A 12845-nucleotide genomic window follows, 5' to 3' on the forward strand; every position below is an offset into this window, starting at 1 on the left:
AGATTCTACTTCAGTCACTTATCAGTATCAAAGTACTCGAGACAGGCGATTGTTTCAGTGAATATATGTAACAGCACATAAATCCTTCATCTGTAATGCCTCCAGTGCAGCCCATGTGAGCTAATAAAAGTCATCCAGCCAGCACTGCTCCGTGGGGCCCATGGGCAACAGGCAATCCATAAGACACCAGAAGGTGGTCCGTGAACTGATTGCAGAAAAATAATTAAGAAACTAAACCAAAACACACACACACCAACCCACGCAGTTGGCAGGCACTTGTGTCAGTGCCTGCCCACAGGCACAGCTCGCTCCCTGGCTGCTTATGCTCAGATCAAAAAGGCTTGTTGGTCCTTTGATTTTGAAAGATTGAGAAACACTCATTTAGCTTCTGTGAGAGAGGGCAGAGCTGTCACTTCAGCTCCCAAAGCCTGCATCTTCTTGACTACACGCCACTTCCTCCCCACTGTCCATCCCTCACGCAGAAGCTACCAGCAGGGATCTCCCTGGTTGGCAGCAGAAAAAAGGTTCAGGCTAAAAAATCTGCATCTTGAGTCAAACTTCCTAAAAAAAACTCTTCCCCACCCTTCTCCCAAATCCTTTAGTGGGCAGCATCAGTAGGGTTCAGGACCAGACCCCACTGAGCTGAGCAGCCCGACGGGCAGTGTTACTGCTCCAGCAGTGCTGCTGCAGCATTCATGTCCCTCAGCATCATCCCAATCCCTGTCCCCTGCCTGGGAGCAGGGCGAGAAATGCCCTGGCTTCCCTGGGGCAACAGAGTTAATAGCTGGGAGACTGAAGCCAGGGGCACAAGTCTTGTCCAGTAGTTAACTACGAGGTGAAAGGATCCCATTATGTACAAATTTGGCACGCTGACATCACCAAATGAAAACAAATATGCAGAAATTATAACATGTATTTTTATAAATATTACAAACCCCAAGGGTTTTCCAGGGAACAATTACCGTGACCTACTGCAAGTTATTGGGCACGCATGTTTAGCTGATTGATAGATTTTATTAGTAAAGTAGATTTTTCTGTTTCAAGATCTGTTCCAGTCTGCAATTAGGGATGTGAGAATGTTGTTTCTTCCTGATAAAGAAGCCATCTTGCATATAAGAACAATGCAGGTCAGGGTAGTCGTTTTTAAAATAACCCTTTATTTGAAGAGATGTGCTTTTTTCCCCGATGCTTGTGTCCAGAACTAGGACCAGCAAGCTCCCTGTTTCTCCTTGTTTGGGGATAACATCAAAAATTGCCTGAAAGTTTTTCCTAAGAGCCAAGAAAGTCAGCCAGTAATCATGTGGGGGCTGTGTGGCCAAAGGTACATAAACTGACTGCACATGGGACCCACAGTAGATCAGGTTGCATTGGGCGGAATGAAATAAAAAAATCCCAGAAGTCTAGTTTCTTTGGAAACATACCAAAACTGTCTCGCTATACCAACCTGGCACATCATATGTAAGAAAGTGACTATTTCCTAGTACAGTATATGGGGTGTTTTATAGAAGTCAAAAAATCAGAATGGCCTTAGTTTGACATCGTAAACACAATATACTGTAATGTCATTGAGAGACTACTTGTTAACCTACTTGTCCCGAGATTAAATGTTGAAATTGAGCATACAGACCTACCTACAGTTTCCCTCTGAGCATAGACACACCAGAAAAATCTCATTGCCATACAGCTTGGAAATAATTACAATAGCTATGTAATAGTAGAAACCACTTCTGTTTAATTCACCAATATTATTTACATCTGACCAGAGACTTTGCAGCGCTGGAAAGCAGCTCTGTGAGAATGGCACCTTCCTATCCAGCAGATCTTCCCCCTGGTCTGCCTCTCCTGCTTGCTCTGAAAGTCCTCCCCTCCCTGCAGAGCTGCACCCCCAGCTTGGTGGGTGCTCCCCCAAGGGCTCTGGGTCAGGACCCCACCACAACTGGTGTAGGGCAACCAGGGCTGCAACGGGGCTGCTCGGCAGCTTGGGTAGCATCAGGTGTGCAAAGCCAAGATCAGTATTTTTATTTTTTCTTTCTCAAGACCAAGACTGCAATGACAAGTCTGTAGGTGAAAGAGTTGCAGAGGATTAACAGATGTCTCTTCCACTCAGCTGATTTTGTTTTAGCTTTTGGTGAGAATGAACTGAAACAATCTGCTGCGCGTGAGGTGCAGTTGTGGGCTTGGTGAGGGGGCAGGAGTGGGAGAGCTGTCACTGAAGCCCACAAGGCAAAGTCAAATGGCAACTGTTACTACATTCTTAATCTATTAATATGTTTATTAACACAAATCTAATCTAATGCAAGATTAGATTATCTTTTCTGACAAGCTGCATCACGTATCGGAGCTGGAGCATCATTCTTGCTAAATTAGATATATCGCCTACAATGTAATTTATAGATAACCAACAGCCTGGGGGCAGGGATTACAACACTCTCAGGAATAGAAAACAGTGATAATTAAAAGGTGTTGTGGACAAAAAAATAAAAATAATATGATTTTATGCTAATCAAGGTTGTTGCATTTTTTTTAAGTAAACTGGTATTTGTTAAGTTTATTTTCTCATAGATTATCTTGTAAACTTCCCTCACCCTCCCTCCTCCCCCCCCCCAAAAAAAAAAAAATGATAGTTTCACCACCTCGTGCAAAATGCCTAGCCTTTCACAGCTATGAAATGTCAGACAAAGGAATGGCAGGCTACACCTGATAACAGCAGCTCCAGCACTAAGAAAGCCAGGCAACCAGCTGACTTTTTAAGCAGCACAGGACCTGGACCCAGAAATTTCTGCCCACAGCTCCTTTTATGCCTTGCTTTCTAAATAAGTTTCTGTGGCTGCATCCAAGCGATGGCAAATCCATCATGCCCGCAGGAGAGCTGCTCCCGCAGTCAGTGGCTAATAGATGAAGTGGCCTTACTTGCAGAAGCGATTCAGGCAGCGAGGAGTCTCAACTCTACTTACAACATTCGCTCCTAAAGTCTGAAGGTGTTTCCAAAAATGTGTCAGACATGAAGATTTAATTTTTCTATTTTTTTGTGCCTTGTATGGCTATTAACATGTAGCAATTAGCTCGGCCGCGTTCTCGTTGCTGCTGACTATCCACAGTGAGTGTGATCGGGTCCAGCAGCTTGCTCTCGCTGCTGCATTCCTCAGCTGGACCAGATGTCAGCCCCTTCGTTTCAGAAGGGCTGAAAGCTGATTCCAGGAGAAAGTCCCCAGCCTTTTTTAACCTCTCCACGCCTGTCTTGCTACTTTTTTGTTGCTTTCTTTTTCCTTCTCTTGTCATGAAAGGACAGCGCTGATGAGCCTAACCCAGCACAAGGGTATCCAAGTTATCTGCTTGCCATTAGGTATCCAGTGAGCAGCACTGAATTATTTATTCCAGCTTTCTAGGCAGGTGTGTGGCAAATTTCCATAGAGCTTTAATGGGAATCAGATTGCCAGCTTCAAACCCAAATTCTTCATCTGCACCACAGCATGACTGTGAAGTGTTGCTGAGCAAGGGCGGGGTGAGCAGCTATGTAGAAACAGACCGCGCGGTCACAGCTGGAAGAAGTATGTGGGTCTCACTTAATAAAACTCGATAGAAAATATTTGTAGCTATTCAAAAACATTGAGAAAGCCGGCAACGTGATACACTCCATGTAAGCAACATGAAGCTCTCCCCAGGACGGGTGCACGCTGCACTTTGAAGGCTGATTATCAGTGGAGACTTGGATTTCAGGGCAGGTATCAGCACACATGCACAACACCTGCTGGTGGCACACAGCTGAGGGTGGCAACGCTCAGCAAGGACACTCCTTGTGTGCAGGGTCACACATTTCCAAGTAGAAATTCAGAGTAATACACATGGATGAAGATATGGACTTGTCTATACATAACAGTGGAGCTCAGGGTACAAACATCTCATCCAAAAGTAGGTGCTGACATTGGTCCCCCAACCACCACACATTCTCTGAGCTGCCCAGATGATTGTGTCCAGCACAGGCAGCAGGAGCCAGTTCAGATGAATGTCACCATGGGCCAGTGATCCACCAGAGCCCTTTGCAGGTGGTGGAAGCTTGTGTGACCCCATCAAAAGGCTTGCTGTGGACAGCAACCAGCAAGCTGGGTGCCACGGAAGCCACAACCTCGGTGGCACCAGCTTTGCAGGATCTGGTCTAGGAGTGGGTGGTGGCTCCTGGCAGCACTTCCCCACCGGATGAATTCCTAATGTTGGGCCAGGTAGGATCAACGTTCAGCAAAGTTTCACAAGGAGCTATGGGATACACTCTCCATGGAGCACAGTACACACCTAAAATCCTGGAAAAAAAATAATTGCACAGAGAAACAATAATTGCACAGAGAAACAATAGAATGCCTATATTTATTCCTTGCCAATGTGAAACATGACTCAAAGCCAGATATTTAAAAAAAAAAAAAAAAAAAAAAAAAAAGAAAGCCTGATTTCTACCACCACAACAACTTTGTGCTGATTTGGTCAAAAAGAAAAAGCCCTTGCAAACAACATAAAAACTGCACAGCTCTGGAGCAACAAAGCAGATGAGCACAGAAGAACAGAAAGTAGGTACAAACCACAGTGTCTGAATTTGTTTCTTTTAATAGATAAATATCTGTGATTATCACAAAAGGGGTAGAGCCAGCAGTTTCACTGAAGGGTCCTCAACTGAAGGGCCCTCACTCTCTCCCTAGGCCTGCACAAATTGAATGACTGCAAGGACGGCTTCTCTGCTCGCCGTGCCAGCAGGGCACCAGGGGATGGTTAAGAAATGATGGTCTCAATTAGGGATGGGGAAAGGGAACGCTGTGCCTGGATGCTGCCTGTGTTTGAGATGCTGAAGCTTGAGCAAGTGCCAGCGGTAGGCATACCTTTATCAGAGCAGAGCAGACAAATACCTTCAGTACATCCCAAATCTCAAAGCTGTCTCCAATAACCAAGCCTCAAAACAATTAAAAACACATCTAAGGTCACTGTGATGTGTTCAGCTGCCCAGGGTACCATGCACCCTCAGGTGAAACAGGTACTTGTGGGCACCCTGAATCTTAATTATCCACTTAAATGATCAAGGGAACAAAATGGAAGTGGAAGGAACAGGGGGAAGAAGTTCCAGTTTGGTTATAATTTCATCGTACAATGTGGAGCTCGATAGCTGCTGCTGCCTCGTCTGGATCCATCTCCAAATGAGGTGTTTCAAACTGTGCTAAATACCTTTGTGAATTAACTCCATGAGTTACATATTGAAAATCGAATGTGAAAGTGAAGTGGAAGCTGTGCAATGCTGTTAAAGTTTACCGAGAGACTTGGACATGCAAACAGAAGAGGCAATCACTGGATAGCACAGGATAGTGCAGGGAGATACAATGAAAATGGGGCTTTGGTAAAGGGGTTGGGCTCTGTTTTGCAGACCTAACTTGTAGGGACACACTCTGATTCTCCAGAATAAGGAGTGTCTGTGAACTAAATACCTACAACCTGGGGAAAAAAAAAAAAAATCTATTCCACCAATTTCATCTCCATTTAGTATTACCTCTCCTCAGATCTCTACTCTCTCTTCCCAGCTCACTAACACTGGCCAACCACTTGCAGCAGCTTGCTCATCATTGCCTCCAGTCTGCTCACATTTGTGATTTTCTACCTAATTTCAGCTTCCTCCATGCAACACTCTTCCCAACACAATAAGAAGAAAGTCCACACTTGCATCTTCCTCACATCTTGCATCTTTCACATCTTCCTCATATACGGGCATTTCTTGAAGCCAGCAATAATTTGCCAGGGTGGGAATTAAACTCTGCACCTCTCATCCTCCCATTTCCTCTCACCTACCAGAGGGTTTCTTAAATGCCCCACCCTTTGCTTATCCTTTTAGCTAGCATCTTCCCACCTGTGTGTTTGAAGCAGGCTGCCTGCAGGATGGCCTCTTCACCCCCACCTCTGCTGCCCCAGACACACCGCCCTGGCCGAAGCACAGGCACTCACTTCCCCGTCCTCCCTGCAGCCTCAGCACTCACTGCTGAGAGCACGACAGTCATGAAAATCCCACTGCCTAAAGCAGATTTTTTATTTTTCCTTTAACACTTCCATGTCAGAAAAGACCAATACTCCAATACACTCAAATGACCATTAACCTTGATACATCCCCCCTCCTCCCCCCCACTTACAATGTTCAGACTTCATTTAATTTCTTTTGCAACCAAGGTTTTTGGGTCAAATTGTAACAGGCACAAAGCTTACTAACACCTGTACAAAGTTCTGGCTTGGAGATGGGAAATCTTTCCATGAACAGTACAAACAAAATCATTGCTGCTGCAAAAATAAAGTTCAAAACAAAAGTTTTTAGAATAAAACTCTTTTTTTTTTTTTTTTTTTTTTTTTTTGTCATCCTTTTATTTGTGATATCCTAAAAACACCCTGCTGTTCTTGTATATAGCACCAATGGGATTCAGGGCAGAGAAGGCCACAAGAAGATGACCAAGGGCTCCATCTTCACAAGACTTAAGCCTGGTTTTGACACTCAGGAAACATCTCCCCTCTTCAGTTCTGCCAGCCTGAGCCCTCTCCTGGCTTTCCCACTGTCACTTTTCCCCTTCTGTTACTTCAGAGCCTTTTCCCATCCTACTACATGCCACAGCAGCTCACTCCTTGATGCACCCCTGCACCTTCTCCAGCTCCAGCCCAGCTGCTGCCGAACCCAGCGCCACTGCCCATGGGAAAGCACCGAGTACAGCCACGTCCCCAAAAGCTGTGATAAATATTGTTGAGAAACAGCATAGCCTAGCAGCAACCTCCAGCACTCATAACCTCTCTGCATCGTGCTCCCAGTAACTCTCTGGAGATGGCTCCTGGTTGTTTTGAAGTGCTGCACAATAGAGGTGGGGAAAAGTATGAGCGGTCATCTCAGGGCACAGCACAGAAGAGGCAGTTATAGTCTTGAGACGCGGAGGCTTTATTCAAAGGGACAAATAAAGTCATGAATTAAGGTATCCTGGTGGCAAAGGGGCTATTACACGTGAAATAAACAACTTTAATGAGGTTGTAACCCTAGATTTATGGTCTCATCTCCATACACAGGATTTCAGGTGCAGAACTCCATTAGCACTAATGGGATGTGCACAATTAAAGCCCCCCACAACAAGATGAGAATGCTGCTATTAAAACCAGCGATGAGCAAGCTCCAGAGAGGTTCTCCCATTTAGCTCAGCAGAGCGCTCCAGAACGGAGAGGCTCATTTGTAGCAGGCCTGACTGCTTTGCAGGGTGGGCATTTCTGAGCTGTGAATCCTCTGTGTGACAGACACAAGCATGTGGATACCCTGTCTGATTTGGGTCAGATGTTACCCCTGTCCACCCACATTTGCTGGGACGTCAGCTCTCCTCTGCTGGGACTGTGCTCTGGCTTTCCACAGTTAGCAAAACCCTTGAATCCAGTCTCTAGGCTTAGATGGGGACAAAAAAGTGTCTAGTGCATACAAAATACAAAACAATGCACCTCAATATTTTAAATCCATAAATGTCTCCCCTCTGCTTAGGGGTACCACATATATTACTATGCCAGAGTGGCATTATGCTGGCTGAGACCCTGGGATGCAACTTGCTTACCCTCTATTTCACCAGGCAACGATCACCAGTTGAAAAGGGCAGCAGCTTACATTATCATGTTTTTTAGCAAGCAGCGCAGACAATATCCCTGAAATGGCTTTCTTGCCAGGGAATGGTAAAAGCTGTTTAAATCTGAATAACACTACGGCATATATGAGAGTGATGGAATAAGGTGCAGAGGCCGCAAGCAGAACTACAATGATAAAACATTAAATACTAATATGACTTTAGATGTGATATTATGCTCTCCCAAGAGTTGTAATTTTTCAGATATATGAAGCATTCAGAAAAATGGAATTGAACCCTTCATCACACAGTTTTTTTTTCCTACAATATTAAAAATGTAATTTTACCACAAGCCATGGGGACTCCTGTATTCTTAATACACTTAAAGATTTTTACAAGCTAATGTTAATACTGACTGAAGTGCCATATACATCCTCATTCTCACTTAGAATTAGTCTGAAAGTTGTTCACTTTAATTTTGCACTGTAGTGTTCGTATTCTTGTATTGTTCACACTCACCAATTTCAGCAGTGCGAAATTCTGACATCATTCCTGAAAAGTCGGCGTTCACACAGAATCCAGCAGAGTTTTACCATCAGCTTTAGTGGCAATAGGCTTAAGCCCAGAAGTCTTAAATCTGATAGACATTAAAGATGGAGAAAATTTACTGGTTAATCTAATTTAGCCAGCACAAGAACATTCTCTACAAGGCCAAGGTTATTAATGGCAGCACAAGTAGCCGCATTTATGCGGAGGCTACTTAACATTTTCCATTGTAATACTCTGCTTCAGGATAACTTTGAACAATTCAGGCTAAGCATTCCTGATGTTAGCTGTCTGACTAATGGGATCTTTTTTGGGAAGCTTTTGCTCAAGGGATTCAGCTATTTCCAAGACTGAGGTTACAAGAAAAACTGAAGTTACAGAAGAAGGAAAAAAAAAAAAAAAAAAAGACAAAAACAAACTACAGTTTCACATGAAAAGCTCTGGTGCTTCCATGAAGTACAACAAGAGTTTCGGTAATCACTCTTCTGAAAATTCAAGCGATGACTGAGGTGTAAGGCTGAAAAAGCACAGGGCACGGCTGAAAATAAAGTGATGTGCTAATTGGAGAATGAAGAGACATAAGAAATTAAAAGCAGGTGCTAGGAAGAAATTAGGCAGCATGACCTTGCATGGCTGGTACAGTTGCAAAGCTAGGGGTGTCCACGCCTACACGTGTTGGCCTCAGCACCACTTTGCTGCTCAGCAAGTAACAAAGAAACCTTTAACACCTCCTTGCTGTCCAGTCCATACGGCATTGTGCTGATGCTTTAGGCTCTTCAGCTCTAAGAGTGGATAACTGCACACCCAGGACAGCCTCGAAACAGCCAGCATGGCAGGCTACATGGCTTTGTACAACAAATTCTGCTTTGCTAAACTTTGGAAATGTGAGTCCTCAAGAGATAGGAAAAATTTGAATTGTCAGTACAATCTGCATCCAGTTACTCAGCATACAACCTTTTAATGGCATAATCATGTATTATTTTCTCCATAGGATGTGATAATCAGGCAATTACACTTAAATTCACCAAATGATATCAAGGACCTGCTGAGCACGGACTGGATCGAGCACATTAAGCACTTCAAGTGAATATGACAGACATGGCATCAATCTTAAGGAGCTTACACTCTCAAAATACAAAAGAGCAAGAATCAGTTCTCACTGCACTGCAGGCCTGAAGAAGCACAGGGCCTGGAGGGCCTGCTCGGGTCATTAACCCAGAACTGTTGGATCCCGGCTCAGACACAGGGTTCCCCGCTAGGCTCATGCCTCCATTGTCAGGCAGGTGCAAGTTACGAAGCAGCCCGGATGTTTTGCATCAGGAAGAGCTGCTATTTACATAAATTATTCACCTGTTTCTACCAACACCGTAACTTATGATGCTCCAGTAACTAGCAAAAACTTCACAGCCAGTGTCCGGGAGGCAGGCGGAGATGGTGATGAGGAAGGCTTGTGGCTGGTAGGCCACGAGACAGGGACAAGCTTCTCTCCAGGAGTGGTGGTTTCCTCCATCGGGACTGCTCAGCCCATGGCACAAGTCCTCTTTTGCCCCCTGTGATGAGGGAAGCCCTCCTACTTTGGGTCAGAGAAAAGCAGATTCAGTTGTCCAAGCACAGACAGCAGCAGCTGCACATGGAGTGGATGAAAAATTTCAGATAAATGCCCGACTACTACCACTTCAGTAATTTATTTTTAAAATAACATAAATATACAAAAGAGGTTTCTTCTAACAGTGTTGTGATTAAGAAACATTCACACCAAGAAATGCTATGGGATGTACGTACATAATTTGTAGATGGCCACAATCCAGCCACTTCCTGAGTGTGTTACTGGTTTAGTGCCTGATCCAGAAGCCCCTTTTCTCCTTGATGATCCCCTGACTTCCCTTGCACAGACACATGAAGTTAAAATGTCTAAGGATCCTTCCCACAAAGAAAATTTTCCTTTCAGAGTGAGGATTCATTAAAGGCTTACGGAAACCAATTAGCGACTGAGAGAGCCTTTCCCTTGCAAGTAGCTGCTTGCACTGCAGTCTGTTATCCAGCCCCTGATGGATGCTGGTGGCGTGAGTGACCCCAGGTCCCCTGGCAGGCTTCCTCTGCTTTGCCCACCTCACACGTCCACCACGATACGAGTAGCTGCTGCTATCAGCGCAAGTAAAGGCTTACGCTGAGCTTTTCTGGAGAAATCATTCACATACAGTTATGCTGTCTCAACTCCACTCTGACAACTTGTGAACTCATTGGCCAAATTCAGCGGAATCTGGACTCACACACACTCAAGAGAGGGAGAAGCAGCAGCTCCTGGAGTGAGCTGCAGATAGTGTGGCAGTCGTGTGTGGGAGTCATTGTGAACAGCTTTTTGTGGTTGAACTAGGAAGACCAAAAAGCCACAAGAAACCAAGTCCATGAATGCTTGTTCTCATATATATAACTGCAGAAAGTGCTCTTCTATGAACAGCAAGCTTTTTTTTTTTTTGCTTTTTTTTTTTTTTTTTTTGATTGAAAGCCTAATAGCACTAGAAACCTAGATAGTCTTAGAACATGACATCAGGAGTCATGTTTAAAATTATTAAATCAAATAAGACCTTGTAGTCCGTATCAACAAGTTGTTAACATTTGTGGACCTCGTAATTGCTAATCCTTTTGGAAACGAGATTTTTCACAGCTAGTAACACTGGATGTGCCTGACTACAGTGTTAAATGTCATAGCGATTAATATGACTGTGCTTTTTGCCTAAGGTAAACTAAAATAATCCATATGGAAGTGACACAGTTAGTCAAAAGCAGAAAGTGCTCAAGTGTTACAATCTGGCGTAGTACAGGCTAGCCTTGATCATCATATTGTTTACTTCTTGTCCTAAAATATATAAATTGGTCATTATTATTTAGACTATTTTCGGGCATGTTTTTCAGCACAGCTTGAAACAGGCAAGAATATTGCCACTGCTACATTCCAGTTACATATTTTCCTGCCTTATCTGCAATCTGCAAGCTAAAAACAAAATTGACTAACATTAAAAGCCAAGTGAAAGATTTGAGAAAAACATCAAAAAAATTGTGACAGACATCCTTCAGTGACTTGCTTTCAAATGTCAGGATACGAAAGCACGCAAACACCGGCTGGGGTATGAGACCCCCAAAATCTTTCCATCAGGTTTCAGCTTTCTGACCTGTTGGGTATGACTCTCACTCCATCAGTTTTATTGAAATAGACATTAAAATAGAAATCATACATTGCATTGCTCAAATCGAGACAAAAAGAAACTGGAAGCTTGATGTATCTCTTCTGTATTTAAGGAACACCGCCCTCAATAATGGTAACAGATTAATAGATTGATCATTTAAAACGGAATGGAGATCCTCATTGCACGCGCTCTTTTCATCTTATAAAGCTTTTGAGGTCTTTAGCTATTTCTGCTGGATAAATGCACTGCTACCCTTCCTTGTTTATTTTACTGACACTCTAATGCCTTTTAATATCATTGTAAAATGGATCTGGCTATTTTTCCCACATATAAATGTTCTCTTTAATTGAAATAAGACATTAAGTTTTCTCTCACTAAGTGCCTTTTGCCAAAGCTGTTTTTAAAGACATCTTCTACAGCTCTGCACAATTTGCTACTGCTCAGCATATGATGAGTTGTGTCAACAGCAATCTGTTCTGTCAATTAAAAGATTAAAAAAAAAAAAAAAAAAAACAGGCCCAACTTTGTATAAACTGCCTTTCAGTTGTAAAGCTGGTATGAGAATCACTCACTGGGGACAAGTCCCAGCTGGCAATGCCACCATCTTCTGAGCAGTGCCAATACGTTTAGCCCGCTAACACCTGAAGACTACAGTCATGAGAAAGCTGAACTCAGGAGCATATCTGAAACCTGAGCATGAAAACTTCCAAACTTCCACTGTGAATTTGATATGCTGCTCAAAAAACAAACAAACAAACAAACAAACAAAAAAAGTATCTCCCCAGTTGCAGACAAAGCTTTCCAGAAGAATTCGTGCAAAAAGCAGCCATCAGTGGATTTAGAGCAGCATGCTCTTTTTACTTAAAAATCAACAAGCTGTGAGCAAAATCTAAAGAAAATTAAAAGCAAGTATAAAAGCTAAGGGAAGAAAATGCACAGGCATGGAAAATCACAAGGGATGGTATATCTTTCACCCCAGGGCTGGCAAACTGGCTGAGAAGCAGTTCTGCAGAGAGCAATTCAATTTCTCTCACTGCACACATTGCACATATTTACGCTGGTGATATTATTTGCATCAGCGGCTCCTAATGACTTCTTAACAGAGCACCAAGAGTTTTCTCAGTCCTTTGACTATCAAGTGAGAACCATTATAAAGCCTCTTGCTACTTAAAGATGTTTTGGCTTGTCATTGGTGATTTGTCATAGCAAAGTCATCAGAAGGCAAAAAAATCAGGCAAGAATCACTGAGATTAATGAATGACTCCAGGCTCAGGAATTCACACAGCAAAAGAAGCAAAAACAGAAAGATATCAGATGTTGTTTATACGTGTATTGGTCACCGCTGCCAACCCCATCCAACATCTTTGCTCGTACAAAATGGGACATCTGCAGCATCCAGTCCTCCTCCACTGCGCACTCCGTGCAGATGCAAACATCCCACAAACGCTACCTGTCCTTACCTGGTAGTACCTTATAGTAACTCTGTTCAGCTCTACACAGAAGTCCTGATTTCAACAGG

The sequence above is a fragment of the Aythya ferina genome (assembly GCF_964211825.1).
Source record: "Aythya ferina genome assembly, chromosome: 2".
NCBI lineage: Eukaryota > Metazoa > Chordata > Aves > Anseriformes > Anatidae > Aythya > Aythya ferina.